The sequence below is a fragment of the Carassius auratus genome, chromosome 6 (genome assembly GCF_003368295.1).
Source record: "Carassius auratus strain Wakin chromosome 6, ASM336829v1, whole genome shotgun sequence".
In the NCBI taxonomy this organism is placed as follows: domain Eukaryota; kingdom Metazoa; phylum Chordata; class Actinopteri; order Cypriniformes; family Cyprinidae; genus Carassius; species Carassius auratus.
Genome location: NC_039248.1, coordinates 18,776,540 through 18,787,690, shown reverse-complemented (window position 1 = coordinate 18,787,690; position 11,151 = coordinate 18,776,540). Strand labels below are relative to the sequence as shown.

Below are 11,151 nucleotides of genomic sequence, written 5' to 3'. Positions count from 1 at the left end.
GATTATAAAATCCAATACTTACTGCAGGGCTTCTAAATCTGTTGGCTAAAACCATCTGAACCGATGGTTTTCTAATTGGGAAACCAAGTAAAGGCAATCAAAATGCAATAAGTTTAATCTCCGTGCTATTCTGCAACACTAAGTAAAACTCACTGCTTGATCCAAGTGGCCCCATTGAAGGGTTCAGTGAGGTCACCTGGAATTCTGACTGATAAGCACTAGAGAGTTGCCGGGGCATAACTTGACCATAATTAGCATTAAGCGGATGCTCATTCACCCCAGTGCAACATTTTAATTTACGGATTGTGCAATAAAGGATCAACTGCTTGTGCAATAGTTCCAATTATGCTTGTGATGCTGAGTCACTGAAGGAGAAGAATTAGAAACCATCCGCTCACAGAGTACAGTAATACAGACAATACATGGGATAATGCACATTACAGGGGAAGGTGTGGAGGAAAACTTCACTGCTTATTCAATTTGTGGAAGTTAAGTGGGTTAACATTTATAGTTGGCAGTGCAGAAGCCTTCAGTAATGCATGAAGACTTCAAAATGACCTGATATACTTTCCGACTGAAAATATATGAAAAGCCTTAAACCACATACGTTAAAGGGCTAGTTCATCGCAAAATAAAAATTCTCTCATTATTTACTCATATATTATTTACATTCTCATGTCAATCAGAACTCTGTTTTGCAATTGCCTGAAAGCTTTTGCAGCTTTATTAGCTTACTATTATTAATTTCAGAGATCATTTACTTGCAGATGTCTTCTAAATATTAAAAGACTAGATATGAAACAATAAAACTGTGCCACATTCTCAGTATATTGACATGGTCGATATAAATAATTTATCCAGTGCTTTAGCTAGTGTCTTTTGTTATTGCTGTCATGTCCACCCACTGTAGGAAGAAAACAATGTATTTTTCATTAACCAAAGAGTGTACATAACATCTCACTGCATATTTATTATTTTTTCTTTATTAATTTATACCCATCACAGCTGTATAAAGCTACAGCCAAAGAATGTTAACTAAAGCTGAATAATTTGAAATAGAACATTATTACAAACCACAAACAAACATGGTCAAATATTTGGACAACTGACTCATATATTCATATACTTGTCTTTATGAACTAACTTTGGAAATTATGAACAATTTCTTCAAGTTGTTTTCATGCTGATATCCTGCCAACAACACCAAAAATGTTACATCAAGTCTCCACGCCAAGAATATTATTCACAGGTATATCATACCCTGTTTGCCAAATCAGTTATTTTGCCTGGTACCCAAAACTTGTCAGCACAGCTTATTTAGTTTCCAAAATCCTGTTAAATACCAAGTTTTATGACCAAATTAATACAAAATGACCAATTAATTATTTAATTTATTTATAAGGGCTGCAAAAACAATTAATTGCTTTCAAAATAAAAGTTTATGGTGGTGTATAAAGTATCTGAAAGCCATACTCAAGTAAAAGTACAGATATCTTACCAGAAAATGACTTTGGTAGAAGTTGAAGTCACCGTTTAGAATATTACTTGAGTAAAAGTCTTAAAGTATGTGATATTTATTGTACTTAAGTACGAAAAGTATTTTTAAAATCTTAAACGTACTTAAATATTGAAAGTAAAAGTACCAAATGGAAAGCAAAATGGAAAAGAATATATATAAAAGGTTCATACACCGCTTGAGTGGCAAGATTGTGTTCAGTTTTTACTCTTTCTCCCATTTTTGGGAATGAGTAAGAAGCACTTCATCCGGTACTTATTGTCTTACTTAGTGAGGTGCGTGCCAGATTAAGAGCATTAACTGCTGCCTTCATCCCTAGGGATCTAACTGCTTACAAGAAGACCAGGTATGACCTTCAAACAACCATAAAATCAGCCAAAAGATACTTTAGGGATAGAGTGGAGTCAGAATATCATGGCTCTGACCCCCATCTCTCTTCCCCAAAAAATCTCCTGTCTAAATGATTACTGCCCTGTAGCACTGACATCAGTCATCATGAAGTGCTTCAAACATCTAGTCAAATCCCACATTTGACTAGATCCCCCTTTCTACTTGACACCTTGGACCCATTCCAATTCCTTACCGCTCAAATAGATCCACTGATGATGCCATTGCAATGGTCATACACTTTGCCCTGGCACACTTGAAGGGAAGAGATACATTCATTCATTGATTACAGCTCTGCATTTATCACCATCATCCCTACCAACTATTAAACTATTAAGAACTTAAAGATCTGGGTCTTGACAGTCACTTTTGTAACTTGATCCTGGACTTCCTGACCGGCAGACCCCAGGTGGCTAGAATTGGCAATCACACATCCTCCTCACTCACACTCAGCACTGGTGTCCCACAGGGATGTGTACTCAGTCCTCTCTTGTATGGGTCACGTTCCTATTCACATCAATGGAGAGATAATAGAGACAGTTAGGAGCAAGTTCCTTGGCATTCACCTGTCTGAGGATCTTTCCTGGAGCATACACTCAGAGACCATAGTGAGAACAGCCCTTAAGCCTCTCTACTTCCTGCGGAGGTTGAAGAGGTTTGGCATCTCCTATAACATTATAATAAATTTCTACTGCTGCACTATAGAGAGCATTCTGACCGGCTGCATCACTGTATGGTTCTTCAGCGAGTGTTGAGAACAGCAGAGCTCATCATTGGACATAATCTTCCAGCCTTAAGTTTATTTATTGCAACTGCACTGCCACTTTAATTTTCTTTCATGTAGCTCTGCAACACTCTACAATGACATTTTAGACAATGCTCGACCCAAATATTCCTATATATATTCCAAATATTCCTATACTAGTACCTCTTAAGGACTTATAAGGACTACTTATAACTCTTAACACTGTCTACCCTTATTTTATCTGTTACTGCGACTTATTTGTATGTAATGCTCTGTCTGTGTCTGTTCTGCCTGTGGTCACTGAAGTCACTCAAAATCTCAGTGCCCTCCATGTACGACTATGTCTGTTTATGTCTTGTCATTGTCACTGTATGTCTGAGCCTCGTCACAAGCATTAAATGCCCAGTTTTCGCCAGTGTTGACTATGCAAATGATAAATAAATGCCTCTTGACTCTGGAATCTGCATCTGGAATAGGATTTAGACGTATTTACACAGTTTAAAGTATCTCAGAGGAGACATGGATGCATTTAAACAGCAGTTACAGATGAAAAAAATAGGCCTATGGTTTTGTTTGTTTTTTAACATAAAACATTGAATACTGCTATTTTCAATTATTTAAAACATGAAATATTTTTCGAAATATGAAATTAAAACTAGTGGCAGCAAGTGACTGTTAATGCGTGAGTCATTGAGATTCAACTGATTCATTCAGGAGCATAGCATTTGACTGTGTTAATGAGTGAATCATTGAATCTTTTTGATCAACCGATAATAAGTAAACAAAATTTATCCAATAAGTCAACTTATTTTCGTCTACAAAATTGAGCAAATACAAGCAATTTTATGTCTAAAATGCCAATTATTGCTTTACTGAACTTGAATAAAATGATTATTAAATGTTATCATACTGATATCTGCAGAAAAACTACTCTTTGTGTGATATTAAGTTAACTATATTACATTCTATAAAAATAAAAAGCATATAGAATCATTTTTGCCTTCTACAATTTAGAATGCCTGGAATTTAAATTTTAAATAGACTAATAAATCAATGTACGTGTTCTCTGTGTGTGATTTGGTGATACTTGATCATGTCAGATTGCACATCCTTAAAACAAGATTGTATATGTATATGTAAAATGTATATGTATAAATTAATATGTATAATATTAATGATATACAAATATAAATATATATATATATACTGTACATATAAATATATATTTTAAATATATACATATATGTTTGTGTATTTATATCTATGTAATAAATATACACAGTACACACACATATAGTATGTAAACATTATTGCAAACATATTTTGAATGTGGTTAATTGCAATTAATCATTTTGCATACATATTAGTAGTTAATTAATTTCTTTATTTGTTTAAACATAATAGTACTTTAATTTACTACAATAAACTATTTCACAATTCAGTCCAATAGCAAATCAGTCTTAGAATTAGGACATAATTGATTTCAAGTGGTCATTCACACTCAATAGCTAAAATGAATCAAAAGTTAGATTTTTTTTTTTTTTTTCTGTTGAGGCCTTAATCCTAAAATGTAAGGGGGGAACTATGCTATTAGTCCATTTTAGTATTTTTTTAGGATTATTTTATCAGTATTACTGGATGTTTATTTAGATAATTGGTCAGTTCTCAGAACCTGATCTACACCTAACAAAAAGAGTCTCTTTGTCAATGGTTTTACATGCAATTACACTACATCACAGTGAGAAGAATGCAATATGTTTGGGAATGCCAAAGCTATGAAATTGAAGGGTAGGCACTGTCATAGAAACAGTCCAAGATTAAGAGGCAGTCAGACACAAAAGCTTTGCACAGTTCAAGTGCATAACGATACTGTCTCTCACTTTTGAGTCAATAGTAGGTATTATAATTGAGCCACCTTCTGGCATTCTCTACCTCTTCACTAATGAGAACATTCCCTTATTATTTTCTGCCTCAAGACTATGGTGTGGTTGTGTAACATACATCTGCAGTCAAGCACTAAAATTAAAGCTGATGGAGTAACACTTGAACAAATCTTGTCTTAATTTACATGGACAGCATACAGCTGTTCAGGACAGCTTAGTGTGTCTTAATTTAACATGTCCTGATTTTACATCTCTTGACAGGAGGTCATAGTGATATTGAATCACATTGCTTCCTTATTTGTTTGTTGAGAAATGTCTTAAAGGAACAGTACACCCCAAAAATAATGATGTCGTTATTTAGAGTACTGCCTCAAACTTTTTATGACAATGACCTCCTTCCATGGAACACAAAAGAAAAAACGTTGTACAATGTACTGGTTGCTCTTTTAATATGCAGTTACGATGAATGAGGAGTGAAGATTTCAAGCTTCAAAAAGGAGGCAAAATCACCATACACAAATTATAAAAGTGGCACGACATGTGCACTATATTTCAAGTCTTTTGAAGTAAAACAAGTTTTGTTTGTGTATGTGTGTGTGTGTATGTGTGTGCAAAACATACCAGAATACAAATTGTAATGTATTCAAATGGATTCTTAAAGGGAAAGTTCAAACCAAAGAATTGACGGTAACCATTGACGTCAATAGCTACCAGCAGCTGTTACCAACATTCTTCAAAAAATATTTTGCTCACAATGAAAAAAGAAACTTGAGGTTAAACTTGAAGTAAATGATGACAATTTCATTTTTGGGTGAACAATCCCTTTAAATCAGTGAGTCCTATCTCACCTATCTCACCAATGAACCTTGCTTGAACTATTATTTTCAAGAATTCAAGAATGATCATATAAAATCATATAAATTGTGCCTGAAAAAAGGAAAGCAATCACATTTTTTCAGTTACTTACTGTATATTTATCATGGAGCCATGCATTATTTGTTAAGAAATACATTCTAGTACTGTGTTAAAGCTTGATCCTTACTTATGTAAGATCAGGAAAATTAATAACCCAAGCCCAAAAAACAAAAGACGCCTCTTCTTGAAAATGTAATCTTTTACATCACTCATTTATTTTGGTTTAGCTGAATCACAGTGGCAGATGGTGGAGATAAAGACTTGACTCAAGAAAGCAGCTGATCTCATGTTTTGAAAACCAGGAGATCATGTCCTCTCACTTCAGTCTAAGTGTGGCCCCAGAGACCGGCTATTTTTTGTCACCATGTTCTGATAGGTTCCCATGGGCCCATTCGTCTGCCTCTCCTAAAAACAGCTCTGCTTATGTTGACATAACCTCTGTCTTCGGAAACAAACTCCTCATCAGAGGCAAAAACCACACAAACGATTTCAGGGAAGAAACTTTTGACAGGACTTTAATACGAACCGGTAACAAATTTGCTGAACCATCAGCTAGCGAAGAGCTTTGTCCCTTGAGGCCTCGCTATTGCTTTGTAGTCACTGGAACAGTCTGCAAACTCGACAAAATCAATCCCATAGTTTCACTTCAACTTTTAATTTTATGAACTAGCCACACATATCATCTTACATTATTTTGTGATATATTTTATGTAATCCGTCTTCAGTAATATCTTACTTTCAGATCCCTTTCACCTCAGCAGTCGGCTTTTGTTCCTCAGCGGCTGTAATAAAGAATGTCATCTCGAAATGATCGTTTATCATGTAGATTAGACTCCATATGCAGAGTATTCCTCTGGCCATGTTTAATGTATCTATGTCTTGCAGTATGTGTGGGTATCCATGCCCTCAATGCAGTGTCAAATGTTGTTGCTCTGGTCTTAAAAAGTTTTCTTGCTTCTTGAAGTAGGCCTACGAATGTGTCACCCAATAATTAATTGCTGATTGCTAAGGACTAATCATGACTAATTGCCTGTCCAATTTTGTCTCTCTCACTGCAACATGTTCAAGCTTGTCTCAGTCCTAAGGGCCAACACAGAAGCCTATGGTTATCAGAATGGAGCAAAGATGGGACTCTTGTGTGTTTCTGCGTTACCTTATATACACTAAAAAAAGCAGTTCATACATACAACTTCATATGAGCGTATTTTAGATTTTCTCAATTAAAATGTTTGTGTTAAAGTCATGTGATCCAACCAATATGATAAATATAAAAGAAAATAATGTGGTGTGACTCCTCAAAAACGTATTTAAAATATTTATAAATTAATGATTTATTATGATATTTGTAACAAAGATTCCCTTCAAGTACTTATTTATTCATTTGTAAATAATAATGGCCACACTTTATTTTAAGGTCCAATTCTCGCTTTTAACAAACCATTAACTATGACTAATCAATACTCAATACTAATTTGATGATTATTAATAGGTAATTGTTAAGTTTAGCTATTGGGTTGGATTAGGGATGTAGGACATGGTCATGCAGAATACGCACTTTATATGTATTAATAAACAGCTAATATGTTATTGTTACCATAATAATGTATATATAAGGTGTAAGGTATTACACTTTACATATTGTATTTTCCCCGAACTAGAAAATACAAAAAAACATCGAAACCAAGTTAAGATTAACAATTAAATTGAGGTTCAACAAATAAAAAACAGATGTAATATGGATAAACAAATGATAAAGCTTGGCTTATTGAATATCAGATCCCTTTCTACGAAAACACTTTTTGTAAATAATATGATCACTGATCATAATATAGATGTACTCTGTTTGACAGAAACCTGGCTAAAACCTGATGATTACATTATTTTAAATGAGTCCACCCCCCAAGATTACTGTTATAAACATGAGCCACGTCTAAAAGACAAAGGGGGAGGAGTTGCTTCAATTTATAACAACGTTTTCAGGATTTCTCAGAGGGCAGGCTTCAAGTATAACTCGTTTGAAGTAATGGTGCTACATATAACATTATCCAGAGAAACAAATGTTAATGATAAATCGCCTGTTATTTTTGTACTGGCTACTGTATACAGGCCACCAGGGCACCATACAGACTTTATTAAAGAGTTTGGTGATTTTACATCCAAGTTAGTTCTGGCTGCAGATAAAGATTTAATAGTTGGTGATTTTAATATCCATGTCGATAATGAAAAAGATGCATTGGGATCAGCATTTATAGACATTCTGAACTTTATTGGTGTTAGACAACACGTTTCAGGACCTACTCATTGTTGAAATCATACTCTAGATGATTTCTCCATAGACCCTATACCGTCTAAGCTCCTAAAAGAGGTGCTTCCAAAAGTCATAGATCCTCTTCTGACTATTATTAATTCCTCATTGTCATTAGGATATGTCCCCAAAACCTTCAAACTGGCTGTTATTGAGCCTCTCATCAAAAAACCACAACTTGACCCCAAAGAACTAGTTAATTATAGACCAATCTCGAATCTCCCTTTTCTGTTCAAGATACTAGAAAAGGTGGTATCCTCACAATTATATTCCTTCTTAGAGAAAAATGGTATATGTGAGGATTTCCAGTCAGGATTTAGACCGTATCATAGTACTGAGACTGCTCTCCTTAGAGTTACAAATGATCTGCTCTTATCATCTGATCGTGGGTGTATCTCTCTATTAGTTTTATTGGACCTTAGTGCTGCGTTTGACACAATTGACCACAACATTCTTATGTATAGACTTGAACACTTTGTTGGCATCAATGGAAGTGCATTAGCATGGTTTAAATCGTACTTATATGACCGCCATCAGTTCGTAGCAGTGAATGAAGATGTATCATATCGATCACAAGTGCATGGAGTACCTCAATGCTCAATACTAGGGCCGCTACTCTTCACGCTTTATATGTTACCCTTTGGAGATATCATCAGGAAACATGGTGTTAGCTTTCACTGTTATGCTGATGATACTCAGCTCTATATTTCTTCGCGGCCGGTGAAACACACCAATTTGAAAAACTAATGGAATGCATAGTCGATATAAAAAACTGGATGACGAGTAATTTCTTACTGCTAAATTCTGAAAAAACAGAGGTGTTAATTATAGGACCTAAAAACTCTGCTTGTAATAACCTAGAACACTGTCTAAGACTTGATGGTTGCTCTGTCAATTCTTCGTCATCAGTTAGGAACCTAGGTGTGCTATTTGATCGCAATCTTTCCTTAGAAAGGCACGTATCTAGCATTTGCAAAACTGCATTTTTCCATCTCAAAAATATATCTAAATTAAGGCCTATGCTCTCAATGTCAGAATGCAGAAATGTTAATCCATGCATTTATGACCTCAAGGTTAGATTATTGTAATGCTTTATTGGGTGTTTTTTCTGCACGCTTAGTAAACAAACTACAGCTAGTCCAAAATGCAGCAGCAAGAGTTCTTACTAGGACCAGGAAGTATGACCATATTAGCCCAGTCCTGTCAACACTGCCCAGGCTCCCTATCAAACATCGTATAGATTTTAAAATATTGCTCATTACTTATAAAGCCCTGAATGGTTTTGCACCTCAGTATTTGAATGAGCTCCTTTTACATTATAATCCTCTACGTACGCTACGTTCTCAAAACTCAGGCAATTTGATAATACCTAGAATATCAAAATCAACTGCGAGCGGCAGATCCTTTTCCTATTTGGCACCTAAACTCTGGAATAACCTACATAACATTGTTCAGGAGGCAGACACACTCTTGCAGTTTAAATCTAGATTAAAGACCCATCTATTTAACCTGGCTTACACATAGCATACTAATATGCTTTTAATATCAAAATCCATTAAAGCATTTTTAGGCTGCATTAATTAGGTATTAATCGGAACCGGAAACACTTCCCATAACACTCTATGTACTTGCTACATCATTAGAAGAATGGCATCTACGCTAATATTGGTCTGTTTCTTTCTTATTCCGAGGTCACCGTAGCCACCAGATCCAGTCTGTATCCAGATCAGAGGGTCACTGCAGTCGCCCAGATCCAGTTCGTATCCAGACCAGATGGTGGATCAGCACCTAGAAAGGACCTCCACTGCCCTGAAAGACAGCGGAGACCAGGACAACTAGAGCCCCAGATACAGATCCCCTGTAAAGACCTTGTATCAGAGGACCACCAGGACAAGACCACAGGAAACAGATGATTCTTCTGCACAATCTGACTTTGCTGCAGCCTGGAATTAAACTATTGGTTTCGTCTGGTCAGAGGAAAACTGGTCCCCCAACTGAGCCTGGTTTCTCCCAAGGTTTTTTTCTCCATTCTGTCACTGATGGAGTTTCGGTTCCTTGCCGCTGTCGCCTCTGGCTTGCTTAGTTGGGGTCACTTCATCTACAGCGATATCCTTGACTTGATTGCAAATAAATGCACAGACACTATTTAACTGAACAGAGATGACATCACTGAATTCAATGATGAACTGCCTTTAACTATCATTTTGCATCATTGACACACTGTTTTCCTAATGAATGTTGTTCAGTTGCTTTGACGCAATGTATTTTGTTTAAAGCGCTATATAAATAAAGGTGACTTGACTTGACTTAAGGGAAATATGATATTATTGTTAACTTGTTTGTTACAGCACATGACATCTGTAGTTATTAAATTAAACGTCTCTTAAAACACTTTTACCCTTTTAAAATGAATATTTTTTAGATGTCTCCATTTTCCTTAGTGTGAACTCTTTTTCCGTCTTGTATTGACTTCAAATCTATAGTTGAACATGTATTTCGATAGCCATTGTTACTGACATAACTATAGTTTTGAGGACATTTGTCATAATCATATTAAAATATGCCAGGGTATATACAGTATTGTTCAAAATAATAGCAGTACAATGTGACTAACCAGAATAATCAAGGTTTTTAGTATATTTTTTATTGCTACGTGGCAAACAAGTTACCAGTAGGTTCAGTAGATTGTCAGAAAACAAACAAGACCCAGCATTCATGATATGCACGCTCTTAAGGCTGTGCAATTGGGCAATTAGTTGAAAGGGGTGTGTTCAAAAAAATAGCAGTGTCTACCTTTGACTGTACAAACTCAAAACTATTTTGTACAAACATTTTTTTTTTCTGGGATTTAGCAATCCTGTGAATCACTAAACTAATATTTAGTTGTATGACCACAGTTTTTTAAAACTGCTTGACATCTGTGTGGCATGGAGTCAACCAACTTGTGGCACCTCTCAGCTGTTATTCCACTCCATGATTCTTTAACAACATTCCACAATTCATTCACATTTCTTGGTTTTGCTTCAGAAACAGCATTTTTGATATCACCCCACAAGTTCTCAATTGGATTAAGGTCTGGAGATTGGGCTGGCCACTCCATAACATTAATTTTGTTGGTTTGGAACCAAGACTTTGCCCGTTTACTAGTGTGTTTTGGGTCATTGTCTTGTTGAAACAACCATTTCAAGGGCATGTCCTCTTCAGCATAGGGCAACATGACCTCTTCAAGTATTTTAACATATGCAAACTGATCCATGATCCCTGGTATGTGATAAATAGGCCCAACACCATAGTAGGAGAAACATGCCCATATCATGATGCTTGCACCTCCATGCTTCACTGTCTTCACTGTGTACTGTGGCTTGAATTCAGAGTTTGGTGGTCGTCTCACAAACTGCCT

The 11,151-nt window shown here is 35.7% G+C and overlaps 1 long non-coding RNA gene across 1 annotated transcript; it reads right to left on the bottom strand.

Moving 5' to 3' along the window:
* Nucleotides 1-5,679: 5,679 nt before the first annotated feature.
* On the bottom strand, nucleotides 5,680-6,341 carry LOC113088676 (uncharacterized). The gene is made up of 3 exons (XR_003286179.1): nucleotides 6,183-6,341; nucleotides 5,973-6,056; nucleotides 5,680-5,888 (listed from the first exon to the last, which is right to left on the bottom strand). It is a non-coding gene; the product is annotated as an uncharacterized LOC113088676 (long non-coding RNA).
* Nucleotides 6,342-11,151: the final 4,810 nt, after the last annotated feature.